Source organism: Vicugna pacos, chromosome 27, assembly GCF_048564905.1.
Source record: "Vicugna pacos chromosome 27, VicPac4, whole genome shotgun sequence".
Taxonomy (NCBI): Eukaryota; Metazoa; Chordata; class Mammalia; order Artiodactyla; family Camelidae; genus Vicugna; species Vicugna pacos.
In genome coordinates this window covers 15,082,207-15,103,513 of record NC_133013.1, presented here as the reverse complement: position 1 = coordinate 15,103,513, position 21,307 = coordinate 15,082,207, and the positions used below count along the sequence as shown (strand labels likewise).

The 21,307-nt window shown below is 39.8% G+C and overlaps 1 protein-coding gene across 10 annotated transcripts in view; it reads right to left on the bottom strand.

Annotated features, from left to right (window-relative positions):
* Positions 1 to 19,912, bottom strand: part of AKAP13 (A-kinase anchoring protein 13) — a 292,102-nt gene extending 272,190 nt beyond the window's left edge. For all 10 annotated transcript variants that reach the window (XM_072950728.1, XM_072950730.1, XM_015234379.3 and 7 more), the window contains exon 1: positions 19,683 to 19,912. The gene's annotated coding sequence lies outside the window, so the exon portion shown is untranslated. The remainder of the gene's footprint in view (positions 1 to 19,682) is intronic.
* Between the last annotated feature and the right edge of the window lie 1,395 nt (positions 19,913 to 21,307).

The following is a 21,307-nucleotide window of genomic DNA, read 5'->3' as shown; positions in this document are numbered from 1 at the left end:
AAAACATTAAGACAAAACAAAGCTTGAACTGGTTAAATCGTTTGACACATACATTCTGAAGCCCTAGACTTAACCGATAAGTCACGTTAAGGGATTCCATGGTAACTCTTAAAAAAAAACATAAAACAGACCTCATACAACGGTAAAGAAGACTCATCAGCATGTTAGTGTGTTCTAGGACACAGCATTCTAGATATGGTTTTTAAAAAAAAAAAGCCACTGCCACATATGGCCCTAAGTTGCATATAACCCTATAAAAGTTGCTGAGAATGCACAAATACATTAAAAGCCAGAAAGCACAAGTGCAAGCAAGGAAGGTAGAAGAACTTTATAAAGATAAGTAACACAATTTGTCAAACAAAAGCAAATTAATCATTGACTGACTTTTCAACAGAAGGCACAGCCTAACAACCACTCAGTAAACATTACTGAGTCCCTACCCTACGCTGGGAGTTCGGTGCTAGCGAATGGTTTGACGCTACCCCAGTAAAGGGAGTAAGATGGAACATAAAAGCTTACAACACAGGAGAGAAAGCAGGGTGTCAAACAGGCTTGAGAAGTCAGAAAGAGAGATTAGTTCCAACTGTAAGAATGAAGCAGGGCTTAAATAGGAAATATCCTATTTATATCAAAAGCTGAGTCAAATTTGGACATGTAGAGATGGGAAGGAACACTGTGTGTGTCCCCAGAATCCAATCTCAGCACTGGCATGCAAAGTGATCAATACGTGTTTCTCAAACGCATGAAGGGCGAAGGCACACGCTTGAGGTACAGGTCAGTGTGGCGAGAGAACAGTTTTAAAAGCAAGTCAGGACCAAACTGTGTTAGGCCTTTCTCAGATTTTATTCTGTGAGCAGTGAGGAACCACCATGTTTAAATAGGGCAGTGATACGACCAAAGCTGTGCTTCTAGAAGAATACACTGGCACAACAGGAAACAAACGATAGCTGAAGGAGAAAATTTCACTTAATATGTATCTAACATCACTGAGCTTATCCACATCCAGAGTGATTTTGCTTCGTTCTTGGTCGGCCCCTCTCCTTAGTAATTTATTACGCTAATGAGTATTGACAATGCACGTAGTAACATCAGCACAGGCTGTTATACCGTGGAAACCACCAACCAACCAGAAGGTGTTACAGCCTGAACTCAAAGAGAGTTTACTTCTCGCTCACTCAAAGGTCACCATAGCTCCAGGAAACTAAACAGCAGCTGCCCTTCATGCCTCGACTCACTATTCAATCTGCTTTATTCATATGGTGTGATCCCGACAGCAGGGAAAGAGCAGATTTCACATCAGTTTTTAAATCCTTCCATCCAAAAGTGATGGAAGCACAAATGCTTTGATAAGCAAGGAATATGATTTTCTTGACCTTTTTATTAGAATTCTCCAAGTTAGGAGAGGTAAAAAGTGCTTCAATTTCTAACTGTGTAGTTGAGAAACAGCTCATGTGCAGTTGACATCAGGGCACAGACAAGTAGTCAAAATACCACAATTATCTATTGTTCTGCAGTTACTTAGCAATTAAGCCTGTATTTCCCTAACTGTGACAGAATTATACCAAGAACAAAGACTATAGATGAGTATTCACAAACTCCAAATCATAGCATCAAAAGGTGTTTCAATCTAGACGTTTCCAAACTGATTTTGGCCATAGGAATTTCTTCAAAGGAAGTATTACAGCAAACCCACAGAAGTCAAATTAAAAAAAAGTAAAAGTTACTCTTTGGGGGACAACTTGGTCTTTTCCAGAAGGAGGAGAAGGAATGTGGGAAGAGAAAGAGGAAGAAAGCTCATCTGACCCCAAAAGATTTCCAAAACAGAGGGCCTCTGAGACTTCCGGATGGTAGAGAGGATGTTCTCAAAATTCCACATAAGAGGGGTTCCTACTTAACCAAAATAACATCCAGACACATCAATGAAATCTGAACAGTTCAAGAATCAGGTATGCTACATAAAAAAACGGGTGTTTCCAAGAGGACCACAGAAGTCCTCCCACAACTGAACAACCATCTACATGTACCAGGACAACACTGTTATAGAGCCATCATAAATCAATTCTTCTACTTCTAGTGATATGATTTATCTACTAAGTTAACCAACAAATCTTTCTCTATAACCAGGAATAGGCTAAAGATCAGGGAGGTAATACTCCTAAGAATGTGCAACAGAACAGAGACACTCAGGTGTATCACAGCGCCAGGACATCGGCGTATGCACCCACCTGACATGTAACTTGCTATGCAACTGATTCTTCCCACCTATGGTACAGAAAATCTTGACGAACTTTACCTGATTAAAATCACTATCACAGTTGAGACCAATTAACTTATCTCTGTCTCACAGAAAAATGTTTGGCTATATGAGTAAGTCAGGAGCACAGACCAATGTTAACTTGATTATTTTCTTGGTTATTTAAAGCATAATTGTCAACACATGACTGTGATTTTGGGCACATATATGAATTGTGCATGTTCATAATTACATTAGACATAACATTAATTTTTAAAGCTTCTTATACACATCTGGATATGGAACCAAATGGCCACAGATCATCCCATATAGAGCACTTTGTATAGAAAAGTACCTTACTCCATATTATCTGTACAAATCTTATCTCATCTTCCCTGTCTCATCGCAGGAGTTAATTAGGACTGACAATTAAAGAGAAGCCAAAAAAAACATAATTATCAGTGACTTTCTTTATTTGAAAGTTCCCTTAGGTGCCTTATAATAGAGAATCAATTTTAGAAGAATTTTCAGTGCTTAAGAGAGCAGAGACTATACTTAATGAACTTTTTCCTATTCTTCTAGAAATACAAAGTTCTTTTAGTTATAATTAGTTGCCAGTATTCCAGTAATTCTACTAGTAATTTTATTATGGCATTTAAAGCTTCCCTTTAAATACTGGATTTTTTTAAAACTTTGTTTCTAAAGACTATGGAGAAATAAATGGTAAACAAGCACTCATACTTTGCCTGTGGGAGTGTAAATAATACAAGCTTTCTGGAGACAATTTGACATCTATTAAAAGCTGTTGAAATATACAGTCTTTGCCCTAGCAATTCCATTTCTGTGAGAAAGAAGTAAACAAGAATACAAGATTATGTCCACAGTCATTCATCACAGCAGTGTTTACAACAGCAGAAAGAAGAAAGGAAAGGAGGGAGGGGGAAAAAAGAAATGCAACCTGAATATTCAACGGTAACTGGTGATCTGAGATAAATCTAAATCCATACAATAATTATATAGCCATTAAAATGATTACATAGGTTACTTGACATCATGTAAAGGTACAGTCGTGAAATATTTCATAATCTGCTTATACTCAAGAGCATATAAAATATGATCACATGTGGTATATAGAAATGTACACAGACACACACACCCTCTACAAATTCAATTTGGAAAGAAAAACACCAATTGCACCCAAAAACTTTTCCAGGCAGTGTCATTTATTCACATGTGTACTTCTTCTGTTTACGTGTAATTCCTGAGTTTCTAGAGTGATTGTACATTACTGGTGTTAATAAAAGACAAAAAGTAATCCCTCATGAATCATGAAAACTATCTGATGACTTCTAGAATAAGAGAGTATATAGCAGAAAATTAATATAAAAATAAATCTACTGGCAAAGTCAAAGTTACATTAAGTTCTGCCAAAATCACAGCTCACAATGGATGTTCCTTTCACACAATTACTTATTTTAACTCTTGGTCAAAATGTTCTTGATGCATGAAGGGCTTGGAGCCTGGAGTCAGAGACTCGTACTCAATCCCAGCTCTGCCACGTTCTGTGACCCTGAGCAAGTTATCCAGCCTCTCCAAGCCTGTCTCTTCATCCCTGAAATATAAACAGACCCCACCTCCCAGAGCTGGGGGGATTAAAGTGAAACAAGGCTATAGAGAACACATACTAAACTTGGCACGTGCAACATAGTAATAAATGATGGCAACTGTTACTATTCCTTTCGCTGCTATCACACATTAATCAAGAAACAAAATCATGAGCACTTTAAGGGCAATGGCTATGTCTTAGTTTTGTTCATCTCTGGTTTCCCAGCACCCAGGAGTAACCTTAACATATAGCAAGCCTTTAATAAATGCTTGCTGGTACACCTAAAATGAATGAATTAACTTCCTTGCACCTCAATTTTCTTTTCTGGCAAAATCATAAAAACACCTTTCAGGTGAACTGATACACGTAAGACACCTAGCTCAACAGAGGTTCCCAATAAATGACAGCTGTTGCAGATTTCAACAGGCATCAAGGCTGACCGGAGAGAATACATGTAACTTTTCCTCTGAATTTTCCTCCTTAATTTTCTTTGGGTCCTGAGGTATCTCACAGTTAAACCATTACTTTCACTTAAAATCTGGCAAGAAAAATCTCCATTTACAGGCATGCATCCTAGACAGCGAACGATTAAAGTGGTAATCTTTAGGCAGCCACAGGCACTTTTGGCAAAGCAATCCAGAGTACTTTACCACGGGGAGGTGGGGGGGAGGAGGGCTGGGGTGGGGGCAGTGTGGTATTTCAGAGAACTCAGGAGATTAGGACACAATATATACAAATAGGGACCATGAAAAACAGTGAATCAATTGTTCTTGGGGCTTCAAATGAAAGCTTTTAAGATGATGATCTGAATTAGGAAGCATGAGAAAAATCAACACTATTTTTACATACATTGCCAAATGAATTATTAAGGAAGTACAAAGTATATGAAGGTATTCAATTACCTAAAAAGTATTTCCTTCACAAAAATCAAAATAAACAGGAATGCATTTTAGGAAGAAAAATAGATTCTCAAAAGAAAGAAGAATCATTAAATTCTATGGGGGGGTAAAAAACTACTGACATGAAACCAAAAATAATTTTGTATAAATCATAACATTCCTGTAGTAGCATTTAAGAGAAACAGTCATCCGAAGAAGGGGGGGAAGCCCAACATAAGGAAGAACTCAGAAACTGCACAGATCAGTAATTTGTGCAGCTTTGTTTAATTTTCCATGTCTAATTTGACAGAAACCTCAGATTTCATACAGAAGTGCTTAATAGAAGGTTTATAGTCCTATTTCTGTAATGATTCTGCTGAAAGGAAAAAGGGCTACTCAGCACTCATTTGCTTTGAGTTAAAGTTGTCTGTTCCGTATCCTGGAAACGTACCATGCCATAATTTACTGAGACACTTCACGGTTTATAGTATTAAAACACTGAAGTCAAAATACTATTTAAAAATCACTATTATATAAAAAATGATGTTGCAGAGAATGGTGAAATCTTGCTAAGTCTCCAGAATCTGACTAATGGGTATATAGGAGTCAATTCTACTGTTCTATTTTGAATATGCATTTAGATCACATTTTTTAAAAATTAGGCAGGCAAGCCACATCTACACCTGTATGTGAGCCACACTAATGTCAGTGATGAAGCTGCTGAACAGGTTAGTCCAGAAAGTGACAGGCAGAGACGTACACTGTGGAGTACAGAAACCAGGGGAGAGCTGAACAAATTTTACCGCCAGACTTGGTCAGCACTGGCCAGTCTTCCAATTAACATGGTACCTTCTCGTACCCAAAAAGGGATGATTTAACTCACCAAAATCAAACTACAATTGATGCTGAGAGAAAAAATTCTGTTCATTTATTCTCAAAGAATAGATTTTATTAATATTTTAATAATATGCATGTATGATTTATATACAGTTGTGCTACAAATTCATTCATCCATTCATCAACCCAAATATTTGCTGAGTAGCAACTAATGGCTTTGTGCCATGCATAACGCCAGTGCTGGGAATACAGCAATTAACAAAGCACACAAAATCTGTCCTCCAGGAGTTTGAAATCTAGGAGGAAATACGGACATGCAGGCTTACCTTGTTGGCACCTAGTCAGTAAGCAATGTGACTAATGAATTCTACTGAATTAACTGGGAGAAGGGAAACGAACAGTGGGCAAAGACATCTGGAAAACTTAAAGAGGTGGCCGAAAACAGTACAACCCAAGATACCGAACCTAAATAGGAAAAATAATCATTTATCCTAGTTGCTGGCATAGTATCTCAGAAAAAAAAAAATCCATTTATTTCCATAGCTCATGATACTGCTACAACCAACTACATGTTTCCAAAAGAAAAATTCTATCTTGTCTAATTCATAAAACATGGCCAAAAAAGTCTCCTCTTTGCAAAAAAGTTAAATATATGTTACCTAAAGACATCCTCTAAAATAAAAGGGTGGCTTTAAACAATCAACTAACTCAATCGCAATGACTCAAAGTTCACATATAATTTTAACAGTCAAGGTCCAGCTGCATAACATCCCTACCATGTTATCATAAATCTTGGTAGAAAAGGAGGAAAAGCTTAAGCCTGGTTGTATTTAATGTTACAAAAAGGTTCAAATTCATCTCACTTTAAAGTTTTCAGATTTTTTTTTAAGAAGTGAAGGAACAGGGCAGTGGAAAAAAGAGAAAGAATTGAAAAATAACAGTACTTGTAGAGGGAAAAACTCAGGGCCATTCCTATCTGGCTCCATTAAAAGAACAGATTCTCATTCATAATAAAAATGTTATTAAACGTGTACGTCAAGCTCTTAGAATTCTCCTTCCTGGCATCACATACTAAGGTTTCTCTGGCAAGATCATCTAGACAAAGATTCATGAATAGGTCCCTCTGAATGACCAGACTATAAGCAATGATGAAAAGGAACCAGCATGGCTTGTCTTAGGAAATCACCCAGACACAATATTTATCAAAAGGTTCTATTTATTGCTCCGTATTAGAAAAAAGAAAAAAAAAGATGTTTAAAGTATAGCCATGCCACTGGCAACAACAGTAAGAAAATAAATGAATTATTTCAAACAAAATAGGAAGAAAGAAGTCACAGCAACTTTGAAGAATCTTCACTAATATGAAAATATCCTCTGTTCCAGTTCATGTCCAAGAGTATAAGTTTTAGATTCTCTTCTAGTTACTCCTCTAAGGACTCAAGGAAAGGTGAGTTTAACACATTATTTCACAGAACAAAAGAATTCAAGGGCAGAAGAAAAGCAGTAACCTGCTCAAGGTCACACAGCTAGTTATATGACAGAAACACAGCTGAACTGAGATTAGTGTCTCCTTCCAAATCTTTTTCCAATTGCACAACCTTGCCAAGTAAAAGTCATTTTACTGGGGGAGTGGGAGCGAGGCAGGGGGTTGGAATCAGGTGGCAAGCAAGGAAACTAGCAAAGTATTCAGTTACAGAGTTATCTCCTAAACCAGGAGGGAAAACGGAAAGAATTTTTTCCAGAAATTATCATGTACAATGACTCTGTTCACTTGCCAAAGTTTCTGTGCCAATCACTTCCCGTCCTTCAAAACCCCCATAGGAATTAAGGACCATTCACGTTTAAGGGACTACAGAAAAGAAAGTTGCAATACAGTTCGCTGAATCATCCAGGTCTTTCCCTGAACCCTCTTTCTTTCAGTCCACATAATTCCATTCCCTTGCATTAAGCAGAAGTGCACTCAAAAAACATGCCGATGTGGGCAAGGCTGGGCACAAAGCTAAGGGATCAAGGGAAGATGTTTAATATTGTACGGTGCATACTTACATTTTTCTTACTGAAGACTTACTTCTTAACCCCCTAACGTTTCAGTACTGCTAAAAAGAACCTTAAAAACTGGTTTTTCAACTTTCAATATAGGTTAAACATGAACTAATTAACTGTTTGTAAAACACTTTGAAGATGTGAAAGAGTATGCAAATGTTAATTATTAATGTTGATCCACAAAGCTCCCGCGTGTGAAGTAAAATACAATTCTTCTGGCAAGTTTCTGTAACTTTCAAGGCACAAACATAGAAGCCCAGCATGTTTTTAGGAATTCTAGGAAAACTTGAAAGGCAGACCACAATGATCTCTATTTACAACAAGAACAAGCTGGAATTTTAAGCTGGCTACTTTGGATATAATTGTAAGAGTGAAAAAATGTGACTTATGGCATATATAACAAAACTAGAGTATGTTTATAGTCACAAAGTTCTAGATGAAAATCATAATTCATTGACCTGGGAAAAGCAAACCAACACCTCTGAACCACAGTTTTCTCATCAAAAAAGTACGGAGGATAATGCCTATCTTACAGGATTATTGTAAGGAATTAAGAGAATGTAAGTGAACACGCAATACACAGGTAGGCACCCAAAGTTTCTTCTTCCCTTTAATGACCTCACTTTTTAGAAAACACCTTTTAGGAAATTGCCTGATCTTTTGGAAAAGCTCTCTCTAGACTGAAAAGGTCCTTTAAATATTCTATCCTATGCTTTAAGCATACACATACAGCACCAATTCAGCAGGAGGGCCCAGGCAAAAGTCCTGGCCATTCCTGTCTACTGACCCATATACATCCTTAATCCTCAAACAGAGAAAGCACCTCAGCCAGGCCCCAAGGCTTCATGTGACCAAATGAACAATTAGATGTCTACTTCTCAACTCTTGCTGCCACATTTTTCCCTAAATACTCCTGAACTGCAGAGCCACATCCAGAGTTCCTTTGTACTCCGAACTCAGCCACTCTGTGCACAAAGTATCCAAGAGGCAAAAAATCACGTTCTTCCAGCTTATAAAAGGTAACAGAAATTATTCCCTGGCAGTGCCACAATGATCTCCCTTTTCCAACTCCAGAAACACAACTACTTTTAAACAGGGCAGAACTCAACTGGCAACACCAGGTAGATGAAATAATTTACAGATTATCATTTCAAATTCTACTAAGTGTGTTTGTTTTTAGAAGCCACTCATAAATTACGGGAAATGTCTAATCTGCAAAAAGTCCGTTATCACCTGGTGAAAAGAATGCTTCTAAAAATCTAAGCTAATGGATAATTCTAATTCAGATTTAGGGGGAAAAAATTCAATTCACCTGAAGCGATCTGCCCATCACAATGCAAACGCAACATAATGTTCCCTTTGAACAAAATGGTGCCCCATCTAGCCTGGTGGGGAGAACATGTGCTAACAATTATCCCAGGAGCTGTTGTGGACTCACAGCAAAACCACCCATTCTCTTTTCCCTCACTCCCCAATGTGATCAAGGGCTCAAATTTTCAAGACAACAGACCATCGTCAAAGAGCCATCTATGGGAAGAAGTAGTGCTGGCAACCACAAACAAATGAAACTCGTCAGCCCAGAGGCTCACCAACTGAGTAGCTGCTCCAAAAGTATTAACTCCCTTTATTGAAAATAAGATTAAAGAAAAATACATACATTGTAAAATATTTAGAAGATCAAACAATACACTAATATCACCTCACTCCTCAAATGAAACTACATTAACGCTTGGCAATAGCCTCCTTCCAAACTGTCTTGTGTATCGTGTGTGAAATACATGCAATGACACATCTGCATCACATTAAAGATCACAGATATCCTCAGAGACTGGAAATGTACAAAGTATTCCCTGATCATATTTTTATTGTGCTCAGAGGAGAAAAGTTTTCAGCAGGTCTATAACCCTGACGTAACACACAAGGTACTGTTTCAGGTCACTCCTGTCTTCTTCATTCAGATCCTTGATAGACCTAACTGCTGTTGTTGTTTACCATTGTCACTATTATTAGTGCTACCACGCCATGGACCCCCACTAACTGTGTGCCAGGAGCCTTGTATTATACCCCTAATTCCCACAATAACCCCACTCTCCCCTCTCTGGCTAAGGTTCTCTAATTCGTGTATCCAGTCTGGACTTCTTCCTGAACTCCAGATTTGCAGATCCAAATGCTTACTGGTATCTTCACTTAAAAGTCTCACAGATCTCAAACTCAGCATGTCCAGACGTGAAATCACAATTTCTTCCTCCCAGCAAAGTCACTCCACATCTTCCCCAATCAGGAAACCATGTTGAGATGAAACACCCAGGAGTTATCCCTGATTTCTTTTTTATTAATTTATTATTGTCTTTTTTTTTTGGCACGGGGGAGATAATTAGGTTTTATTATTTATTTTTAGAGGAGGTGCTGGGGATTGAACCCAGGACCTCATGCATGCTAAGCATGTGCCCTGCCACTTGAGTTATATCCTCCCCCAGCCCTGATTTCTTTCTTTGCTCTGAATCTTTTTCCAATTCATAACTAATCCCATCAGTTCTTCTATCTTCAAAGTGCATGTTCATTCCAACCACTATGCATTTCACTGCCACACCCTAACCCAAGCCACCATCTTCTCTAGAGTGAACTAGAGCAAAACTCTTAACTAGCCTCCCTGTTGCTACTCCTCCCTAGACCCAGAGCAAAACTTTCAAAGCCTAAATCAGCTCCTGTCATTCCTTGCTCAAATCCTTCAGCTGCTTCCCATCTTTCTTAAAAACCCATTTGATCCAACCTTTACCTACATATACATTACCTCCTACGTCCCCCTTTCTCCCCCTACCCAGCCACACCAGCCTCCCTGCTCATTCTCCCACCTCAAGCTCTCTGTACTTTCTGTTCCTTCTGCTTGGACCATTCAGGGATCTGCAGGTGGGCTGCTTCCTTCACTTCCTTCAGGTCTCTCTCAAATCTCATCTCAGAAAGGCACTGTCTGACTTCCCCAATTTTTGCTAATACTCTTCATAGTCTTCCTACAATTATCACCACCAGACATCACCGAAATTGCTTTTTCACCCGTTTATTTTCTGCTTCTCTCACTAAAACATCAGTCCCTGGATGGTAGCAACTACATTTTATTTGTCACTGAATCCCAATCACCTAGAACAGTGTCTGATATACAGAAAGCACCCAAATATGGGTTGAATAAATTGATAAACAACCCTACAAGATGTGTCACACGCCCATTTTGTTAAAGAGAAAACTTGAGTTTCAGAGACAAATTATTTACATAAAGCCACACAGCACATAAGTTGCCAAATGTACCTGAAAGAGCCAGTACTCTACCCGTGGACTCACTCCATCCTGTGCCATAAAAGGGAATTATAAATATAGGCTAAGAAAAAAAAATGTAGAAGAAAACATTTCTATACGACAGTATCAGACCACAGTGATCTTGCTCTTTCTGCTCATCACTAGAGCATTTCACATCTTCTATTTATCTCATGTATGTATTATGCATGTACCTCTTCCACTGGAATATATCTTTTTTTTGTATTTCCCACAGAATAAGGGTTAGCTACAGGTAGTGGACATTTGACAAGTGTTGCTTTGATATTTACACCCACAAAGATTTGAAGAATCCTATATCAAGACTGTGAGCGCCATCAATAAAGTATACTCTTCGAAGGATTTCAGTTTCCAACCACGATGGAGTAACTGGATCCAGATTTACCCTGCCACACCCCCAATCCAACAACTAGAAAAATGGACAAAACATATGAGGCAACATCTTTTAGCCAATGGACAACCAGTAGCACAGGACTGCACTCCTTAACAGAAGTAAAGAGATGAGGCAAGCCACACAAGTGCACCAGCTTTCTCAGCCCAGAGGCACATCCTGGACCATGTACAATGAGGAGCCCAAGCAGCGCATGGCAGTCTTGTCAAGCTGAGAAGTTGAAGAGTAGTCGAAGGCTAAGGAATCTAAAATCTGCAGAGTACTAGAAAAGAGGGAGTTGCATGAAGGATCTCCAGAAATCCGTACAGAGGCCTTCCTGAGTCTAATTTTGAAGCCATGTGTGCTTATCGTAAAAATCTACGAGGGCAAAGAATGACCCAAGAACCAAACGCTAAATAACCCCGGAGCTCACACAGGGCTGGCAGACATTGATATTCTGACCAGCCAGAGCAGAGAACATCCTATTCTTCAATGGAAGCTACAGAGACTTCATGCCTTAGCAATGGAGTGAAACAAGCCTTAGAGTAAAAGGACAGAGTTTAGGATTGGCCTATCTTAGACCAATCAACAGCAATCAGCAATCAACAACTTAAAATTCACCATTTCCAAGATCTAGCAAGAAATTACTAGATATTCAAAAAAAGATGTGACCCATAATGAAACAAAACTCAGTCCATAGAAACAAATAATGGGATTAATGAGCAAGGATTTTAACAACTATCATGAGTATTATATGTGGGGACCAAGTGTTTTTTTTTTTTTAAAAGAACATAAATAGGAGGCAAATGGAAGAAATAAAAGATTCAGTAGTAAATTGAAACCAATAACATATAAAATATACATCACAACCAGCTGAGGGTTATCATAAGAATACAAGTCTAGTTCAACATTCAAAAATCAGAGTAATTCACCATATCTACAGATTAAAGAAAAACATGATCATCTCAACAGATGCAGAACAAGCCTATGGCAACATTCAATATCCATTCATGACAAAAACTCCCAACAAACAAGAAAGAGAGAACTTTCTCAACCTGATAAAGGACATCTTCACTACCAGAAAAACAAACTATAAGGAACATCATGTTAATGGTGAAACAGCGAATGTTTCCCCCCTAATATCAGGAAAAATGTCCACTTTCAAAACTCCTATTCAACCTCATACTGGGGGTCCTAGCTAGTTCAATAAAACAAGAAAAAGGAAAGCATACAGACTGCAAAAGAAGAAATCAAACTGCCTGTATTTGCCAAAGACATTATTGTCTACATAGAAGATCCCAAGTGAGTTTAGCAAGGTTGTGAGATACAAAGTCATCATACAAAATTCAATCCCATTTCCATATACTAGTAATGAACAATCGGAAATTGAAATTTTAAACTCATCATTTACAACAGCACCAGAAAACATGAAATACATAAGTAAATCTTACAAAATACATGCAAGAGCCAATTACCAAAAATGACAAAACACTAATGAAAAACTCAAAACAGGTCTAAATAAACAGATATATCATGTTCATGGCTCAATATTATTAAGCTGTCAATTCTCCCCTAAGTGATTTATAGATTCAATGCAATGCCAATCAAGATTTTTATGAATATCAATAAGTTGATTCTAAAATGCACAGGGAAAGGCAAAACAACTAGAATATGCAAAAACAATTCTGAAAATTAACACAGAGAACTCATACTACCAGATTTCAAGACTTACCAAAAAGCTACAATAATCAACAGTGTGGTAATGGAAAAATGAAAGACAGATCAATGGAACAAAATACAGAATCCAGAAATACACCCACACATATAGAATCAATTGGCTTTCAGCAAAGGTACAAAGGTAATTCAATGGAGAATTACAACCCCATATGCAAAAAAATAAATCTCAATTAATACTTTGCACCATTTAGAAAAATTAACTCAAAGTGATTCAAAACCTGAATGTAAAATTTTGAACTAAAAATTCTAGGAGAAAATATAGGGGAAAGTCTTCATGCTTTTAGGGTGGGCAAAGATTTCTCAGATTACATCAAAAGCATGATCCATGCAAGAAAAAACAGTAAACTGGACATTATTAAAAGCAAGAATTACTCTTCAAAAGACATTTTTCTTTAAATTCTTATTTTTTTTATTGAAGTGTAGTCGATTTACAATGTTAGTTTCAGGTGTAAAGCAAAGCAATTCAGTTATACATATACATTTTTTTTCATTCTTTTTTATTATAGACACTTTCTAAACTCTGTCCTTGCTGAGAGGGGAGAGGGATAGATTAGGAGTGTGGGATTAGCAGATATAAACTACTATACATAAAATAGATAAGCAACAAGGATTTACTGTATAGCACAGTGAACTATATTCAGTATCCTGTAATAACCTACAATGGAAAAGAATTGGAAAAATATATATATGACTGATTCACTCTGCTGTACAACTGAAACGTAATACTGTAAACCAACTATATTTCCATTAAAAAAAAAAAGGAAAAATGGGCAAAAGCTTTGAACACACGCATCACCAAAGAATGGCGATAATCACATGAAAAGATACTTAACACCATTAGTCACTGAGCATAAAAATTAAAAAAAAAACAGGCTACATTCTGTATTACTCCATTTATGACATTCTTGTACAGGCAAAAAACCATGGAGACTGAAAACAGATTGGCAGTTTCCTGGGGCTGGGGGTGGAGAATGGGCTGACTACAAAGGATCTCAGAAGAATTTGGGGGAATGAAGGAACCACTCCATATTTTGATTGAAGGAGTAGTTATGCGAATGTATACATGTGTCCAAACATAGAATGCTACTGAATTTCACTGAATGTAAATTATAAAATTAAAATAATGATAAAATAGAGACTAAAGAGATAACAGTGTACTGAGTGAACCTTGATTTTACCTGATATTTGGAGGACAAACAGGGAAAGTTGACTATGTCCTGAATAATATTATAGAATCGTTAATTTTTTAGATGTGATCACTACATTTGGTTATGTAGAACAAAGATCAGCAAAACTTTTCCTGTGAAAGTGAGACAGGAAATATTTTCAGTTTTGTGGATGACACGGTGTCTTGTAACTGCTCTGTCTCGGTAGCACCAAAGCAGCCACAGACAGTATGTAAACAAATAAGCACTGCTGTGTCCCAATAAAACTTTATTTATAAAAACAGGCAGTAGGCCAGCTTTGGCCTTTGGGCTATAGTTTGAAGACCCCTAACGTAGTCAAAACTACAGTGACAGAGAGCAGAGCAGTGGTTGCCTATGGTGAGGAAGGCAACAGGGTTGAAGGCAGCAACTGCCATGGCACAAGGGAACTTTCTGGAGTGACGGCAATGTTCTCTACTTTGTGCTGTTAAGTTATATACATGAATACATTTGTCAAAATTTGTCAAACTCTATATACTTAAAATGAGTACATTTTATCATATAAACAAGATCTCAATAACCCTGATTTGTTTTAAAAATGTACTCTTCCAGTGATAGCATCAGTGATGTTAAAAGCATGCCTTTAGAGCCAGAATAATCGGAGTCCAAATTTTAGCACCTAAGTTTAACAGCTATGTGACCACTGTCAAATCGCTTTCCTCCTCCTAAAACAGGTTTCTAATTCCTGCCTTATAGATTTGCTTTTAAAGTGAAGAAATGTAGGTAAGACACATAGTACAACATGTGGCACATAAGAGGCACACGCCCCTGATTTGAGTAAACCAATTAAAAAAAAAATTTAAGAAAATGACTCATTGAAGAGCAGACAACTACAGTAACTTCTTTTGTACTCTTGAAATATTCTGACATTCTTTGTTCTCTGTTTATTGTGGTTTCACCTGACTTCAAGCATTGGCATCCAATGTCAGTTCCTGTGATTTCAGAGTAACTTGCATCTCTCAGCAAGCACGGAGTTTAGAAAAATATTCCAGGACAAATATGTTATAAAAGGAAATATGGTAAGAGCCAAAAGTAGGAAGTATTCATTTTCCTGAGCAAGTATAATGGTATAATATTTATAAAGAAAAACTAATAAACTTAGTTGGATGTTTTCTCCTTTTATAGAGTAGGATCTGAATTTTATTCAAACCAGGAGCCAACCAATAAAATTACAAAATGACACGGCATTTGTATACTGCTTTATCGCATGCACTTCTCATAACAGCAGAATGCAGTCAACAAGAGATTAAGACCAAATTTGCTCTTATTTTATAAGTAAGGATACTAGGTCTGAGACAGATAAAGTGGCTTGCTCAAGGACACACTGCCAGTAACTAGCGAAGTGCAGATATGAGAAGTCAGCCCTCTGGCTCCATGGCTCCATATCACGTGCTTTCAGTAGAGATCACATCAGAGCGTCATCTCAGGTTCTGTGAAATTTAACATAACTCCTAGGTGCTTTTCCCTCACTGGACATTTGTGGTTATCTAAAAGATTAATTCATGACAGCATGACATAATTTACTTAATTCCTAACCATTCAGGAATAACTAGCCTTTGGAGGTGGTAAAGGCTATTTGTGTGATCAAATATGTGCTTATGATATGATCAGAAGTGAAAATTCAAAAGAACTGATTTCCAGTAGAAGAGCCTACAGAGTGACATAAATGGTAAATCCCTCACACCATTTCCTTTTCACCCCCAATTTCCACATTACACAGTCACAGTAGTAAGATCCACCTTCCTCAGGCTCTGAACACAGCTTTAAAGAGGTTAAAAAAAGGAAAACACACCATTGTTCCACACAGATATCCATAACAATCACAGTATCTCAGCATCAGGTCTGTCAGACCATCCTCTGAGCAAGGGCTGACAAAAATGGGTTATCTATCCATCTTATGTCCAAATCAACCCAGAGATAGACCAGAAGACCATAAATGAGAGGACGTATGAATGAAACAAACCTCCTTCCATGAAGAGCTTCCTCGCCTCCCCCTGGTTTACAGTGGGGTAAGACAGACTGACAGTGACTCGGGACCACTGCTTCCAAATGGATGCTTGTCCCCATAAGTAATAACCAAGTTTATTCAAGTGCACTTAAATATTAACTTTAACAAAGGAGATTATCAAAAGTCCAAGTTTGTTCATCTAGCTTTGTCAGCTTTATTTTTTCCTCAATGTATGAGTCTGATCATTTTTAAAGGTTTATTATAGTCCCTCATGGTTACCTTTTTACCCTTACTTTAAAAGAAAACTAATGGAAAGGTGAGATTCAATATACAGAAATGTCCATTACAGGTTCATATTTCTAGAATATATCTATTCCATTTGGTACTGTGAATATTCTAAACTAAGCTGGTATAACTGATTTAAATCACTGTTTCCTTCTGCAAAGGGTGGCACCTTCAAGCAGGGAAGTGCATGATTTGCTCACATCTCTAAAGTGTACTAACACTACATGAACCCATAGTCCAGTTCTACCTCAAGCAAGTTTGAGAAATGTACTCATAATCCATATCTATTATTTTTCAAAATTAAAGTAAAGTAAGGAAGAAAAGCTGGAACTGATGAACTATTTCAGGTATCTTATTGCAAGTGTTAAAAACAATCCATCTCTCACCATTTCCTAAACACTATAAATGCATAGAGTTCTATCCTACCAAGCAGCTCTCCAGGTCCCACTCAAAGACCAACAGCTGACTATGAAGATAAAACTGCTGCTTCTCTTGACATTCAGTTCAACCAGCATCTTTAAAAAAATTGCAGTTAAGATTCTCAACTCCAGGGGCATTCCTTCTTTATGAAGGAAATAGCTAAACCACTAAACTCGGAAGCACCAGACTTTTTTTAATGTTTTTTTTTTAAAGTCACATAAAAATGTATCCAAATCATTGTCATGACAGCTACCGGGTAACAGGCATGTACTTAACGTTAGGCACGCTACTAAATACGTCACCCAGTTTCACTGATTCCTAACAACGCTGCAATGTTATTACACCTCGAAGCTCTGAGAAGGTAAGTGATCTGCTCAAGGCCACCCAACTAGTCACCTGAAGGGTAGGATTTGAACTCAAATTCACCTAGCTCCAAAGAATGTACGTTCTTCTAAACTGTGCTACTGCCCCATTTCCCAACAGAGGAATGAATAGTAAGAGGAGTGAATGGATTTGTCCTGCAATCCTAATCATTTCACCAAAAGGAGAAATTTCCTAAATCAGAACCACTTTGTGATATCCACAGTGCATTATTTAAACCTCAATTCTTTTTAAGAAGTAATTAACAGGTTAAGCAGAAAGGTCAGAAATCCTTTTAAACTGAACTACATTTCATCACAGACCTGAAAGTGAAGTGTCATCATGGCGAAGTCCCTAGAGTTAGTAGTTCTGTGTGCCCGACACTAGAGCAAAGTACCAAGCACTCATTCAATTCAAGTGCATTGTGAGCACCTGCACTGGGTTAAGACTCCTCCCTAGCAAAGAGGGCACAGAGCTAAGTGAGAAGCCAGCCGCATCACAGCCCTCAAGGAGTTAACAGACCAGGAGTCCATTTACACTACTCATACAGTTACTATTAGTCAAACAAATAAATGAAGTGTGAGAAATCCTAAAACAAAAGTACGGATAACATGCTATCAGAGAAGGAAAGCAACTGGCCTACTTGTCTCCTTATATTCTAAGTAGTGTTTGTTTACATTCTGTCCCTCCCTGACAACCCCTTCCAACCTGTCAACCTCCCTCCCCACAATCCCCCCACGCGGGCACACACAACCACACCATCGGGAAGGAAAGCCTAAGAGCAAGGATTATACTTCCTAAAAGTGACCTTGCTGTTGTACTTTTAAAAGTACAAGCTTATGCCATTAGGACATTTTTCTTTAGCTTTGTCAGGTGAAGAAAGTTGGTTCTTCAAAGCACAATGAGGCCAACCAAACCAGAAAAACCCAGGAACACTTCACATTACTCACTTAGCATGAGAAACCAGTCAAAGCAAACTGACATACTCCATATTTCTCAAAATTTTTCTTTTAATTTAGTAGATGACAAAGTGATCTAACAACTGAAAGGAACACATTCTGGTCATTTTGTTCCACCACGAATCTGACGGACAATTAAGCTTGTTCCACCTGGGGGATTTAAAGAGACTCATTCTCACACCGTAAGCCAAATGAACCGAATTCAGTACAATCCATGCACCCAAAGCTCGACAACAAGGCAGGTACTTCTTGCAGTATGCAAATCCCCAAGAGACCACGGAAGACCACGGGACTGTTAACACTGATTTACCTCAGCTGATGAGAACGCCTTTACAAATTTGCAAAAAAAAAAAAAAAACTTTCCAAAACTGCCAGTGTTCGTCCTGATCTAGGCAACCCAATGGTTTAAAAAAAACTAAGTTTCTTCTGAAAATAAGATTGGGAGGGGAGGGGGTAGTTGTTGAATAAGAAAAAAAAAGGCACACTGCTTTTTCCTTTGGTTCTGTATGCCTGCGGCAACAAACTCTCAAAATAACTTCACTGAGGAGTGTAAAAGTTAAGACGAACACCGAAATATATTGCTCAATCCAACTTACATTGTGAACTCATGAGTGCAGTTAAGATCTAGAGACTTAAATGCGATGGAATCATTTCGCTGTAAGAGCTATTTCCAAAAACAAAAAACAGAAAGCCTATCCTTTCTTCCGATGGAAAGACTCTTGAGGATTTCCCCCATGTTTTTAAAAGCTCTTCACATACTGGTTGGCTTTAGGGGGGAAAGGGCGGCGGAGGGGAGGAGGGGATCAGTAAAACATATTTATTAAAAAAAAAAAAAGTTTTGTTTGGTCTCAAAGCATGGCTGCACTTGAACCCGGCAGAGTTGAGCCGGTGGCACGGTCCCAAAGCCAGTCCCCTCGGGCTGCACGCCTCCGACCCGCGCGGGTCCCCGGGCCGCGCCCCCGGGAGCAGGCGCGGAGGGCGCCCCCCAAAGGCAGACGCGGGTGACGTGCTTACCGCCCGCCCAGGCCCCCGGGAGCCGCTCCCGCGCGTCCGCAGCACTTGTTCGCCGACTCTCTCCGACGGGAGGGACTCACGGACGATTGCGGCCCCCCGCTCCCCGAAGAGCCGACCGCGAAGCCCAGGCCAGGGCTCCAGCGCCCGAGGGGGCATCGCGGCCGTGTCGGGAGGCCGCGCCCCCTACCCCGGGAGTGGCGGCGGCCCCGAAGTTGGGCTGAGGGAGCTGGAAGGCGCGCCGCGGCCCCGGGACAGACAATGCGCGAGGGGGGCCTCGGAGGGAGGCGGGGGCCGCAGAGCCGGGGGGCACTCCCCCGCCGGCCATTCATCCCCGCCCGCCCGCGCGCCCCCGCCCCACCCCGCCCTCAGGAGCCGCCGTAGGGGGAGGGGCCCGCGCTCCCGCCCGCGACCCTCCTCAAATCACAAAACTTCCCAAACTCCGCCAACTAAGTTGCGCTCTCACCGTGAGGCGCCCGGGGCTCCCCCGCGGGCCGAGTCAGAGCAGCTCCGCACCTTCGCCGCGGAGAAAGACAATAGGCGGCCGCTCCTCCGGGGGCAGCGGCGGCGACGACCGCGACGGCTTGAAACGGCGGCGGCCAAGGCGAGGAGCGGACACGGAGGTCTCGGCGGAGCCGAGGAGCTTCACCGCGGCTGCTCCGGCTCCGTGCTGGCCCTGCACACAGCCCCAACACGCCCACGCATGCGCCACAAGCCGCTCGGGAATGGGCGGGGCACCCGGAGAGGGCGGTGACGCCTATGAGCCCTCCCGTGAGTAAGCGCGGAGCCTAGAGCTTAGAGCTGGGATTGCTTGGCAGAGCTGCCCATCAAGATCAGTGAGACCAATAGGAAGAAGCCAGGGCGGTGCGGTCCGGTTGCTAAGGAAGGCTGAAGTTGATCGCAGCTGCTGCGCTGCGGCAAAGTGATCAAAGTCGGGTGTCTGATAGAGGTGGAGACTGAAGTGCTCACCCACCTTCTCCCCTCCGCCCTGTCTCCGGAAACCGCCCTTCCTCTGTGTGAGGGTGCTTACCTGAGCTGTAGCACTTACCGTAACACACACTGAAATGATTTACTCTTCTATTTCCCTCCTCTTGAAATCAGAAAGTGAGGTCTTCTCCGTGTCTGGTGCCTGAGAGTCATAGCTACATATTCAACAGGTGTTTTAGATGGATGGGTGGGTGGGTGGGTGGATGGATGGCTCTACGGTGTATCAGGATTGTGACAGGCCATCCCATAAACTTATGCCTTCTCCATCACCTCAATATCGTACAGTCTTCAGGTTTCAAGGACCTCAGAAATCATCTGGTGGCTTCTGAAAAACAAAATGTCTGTTGGTACACGAAGAAACTCCTTCTGATAGCTGTGCGTTTATTTTAATGTGTATTGAAGGGAAATGCTTAGCACATCAAACGACTATTTCATTGATGTCATTTCGTAAATCAAATAGGAAGTTGTAAAAAATGAATCTACTTAAAGAAAAATTTTAAGTTAAAAAATGGACACACTTTATAGGCAGTTCAAGATCATGTAAATTGATAGTGACTGAAGTAAGAACAGTGGTTGCCTAGAGGGAGAAGGGTTTTTGCCTGGGAAGGATCAGGAGGGGTGCTGGGTATGTTCTGTATTTCATTCTGGATGGTGGATAACAAAGGTGCAGACTTCTGTGAAAATTCATCCATCTGTACACTTAAGATTAGCACACTGTACACATTTTACCCATGTATTTTTATATCAATTTAATGTACTTATATAGGATATGGCCCCAAAACTGTGAAGATGCAAATGACTACATTTTGGGAAACCCTGATGCAGGCAAGCTCCCTACCAGTGACTGAGTCCCTGAGAGGAGGCAATGTGAATTTTTACTGCCTGTATTGGGCACTTTCATTGTTGTTTGGCTCTAAATCTTAGACGTGCTTCTAGGCTTGAGCTGAAATTTGCTTCCCTATAAGTGAACCTGGTTCTCACATATATGTTCTTAATTCACCCTCACAGAATGAAAGACCAAGGCCAAACACTTCCAGTACTTCACGTGAAAATATTTCCCAATCACCTTATCCTTCCCTCCTCCACACTCGCTCTAATCTGTCC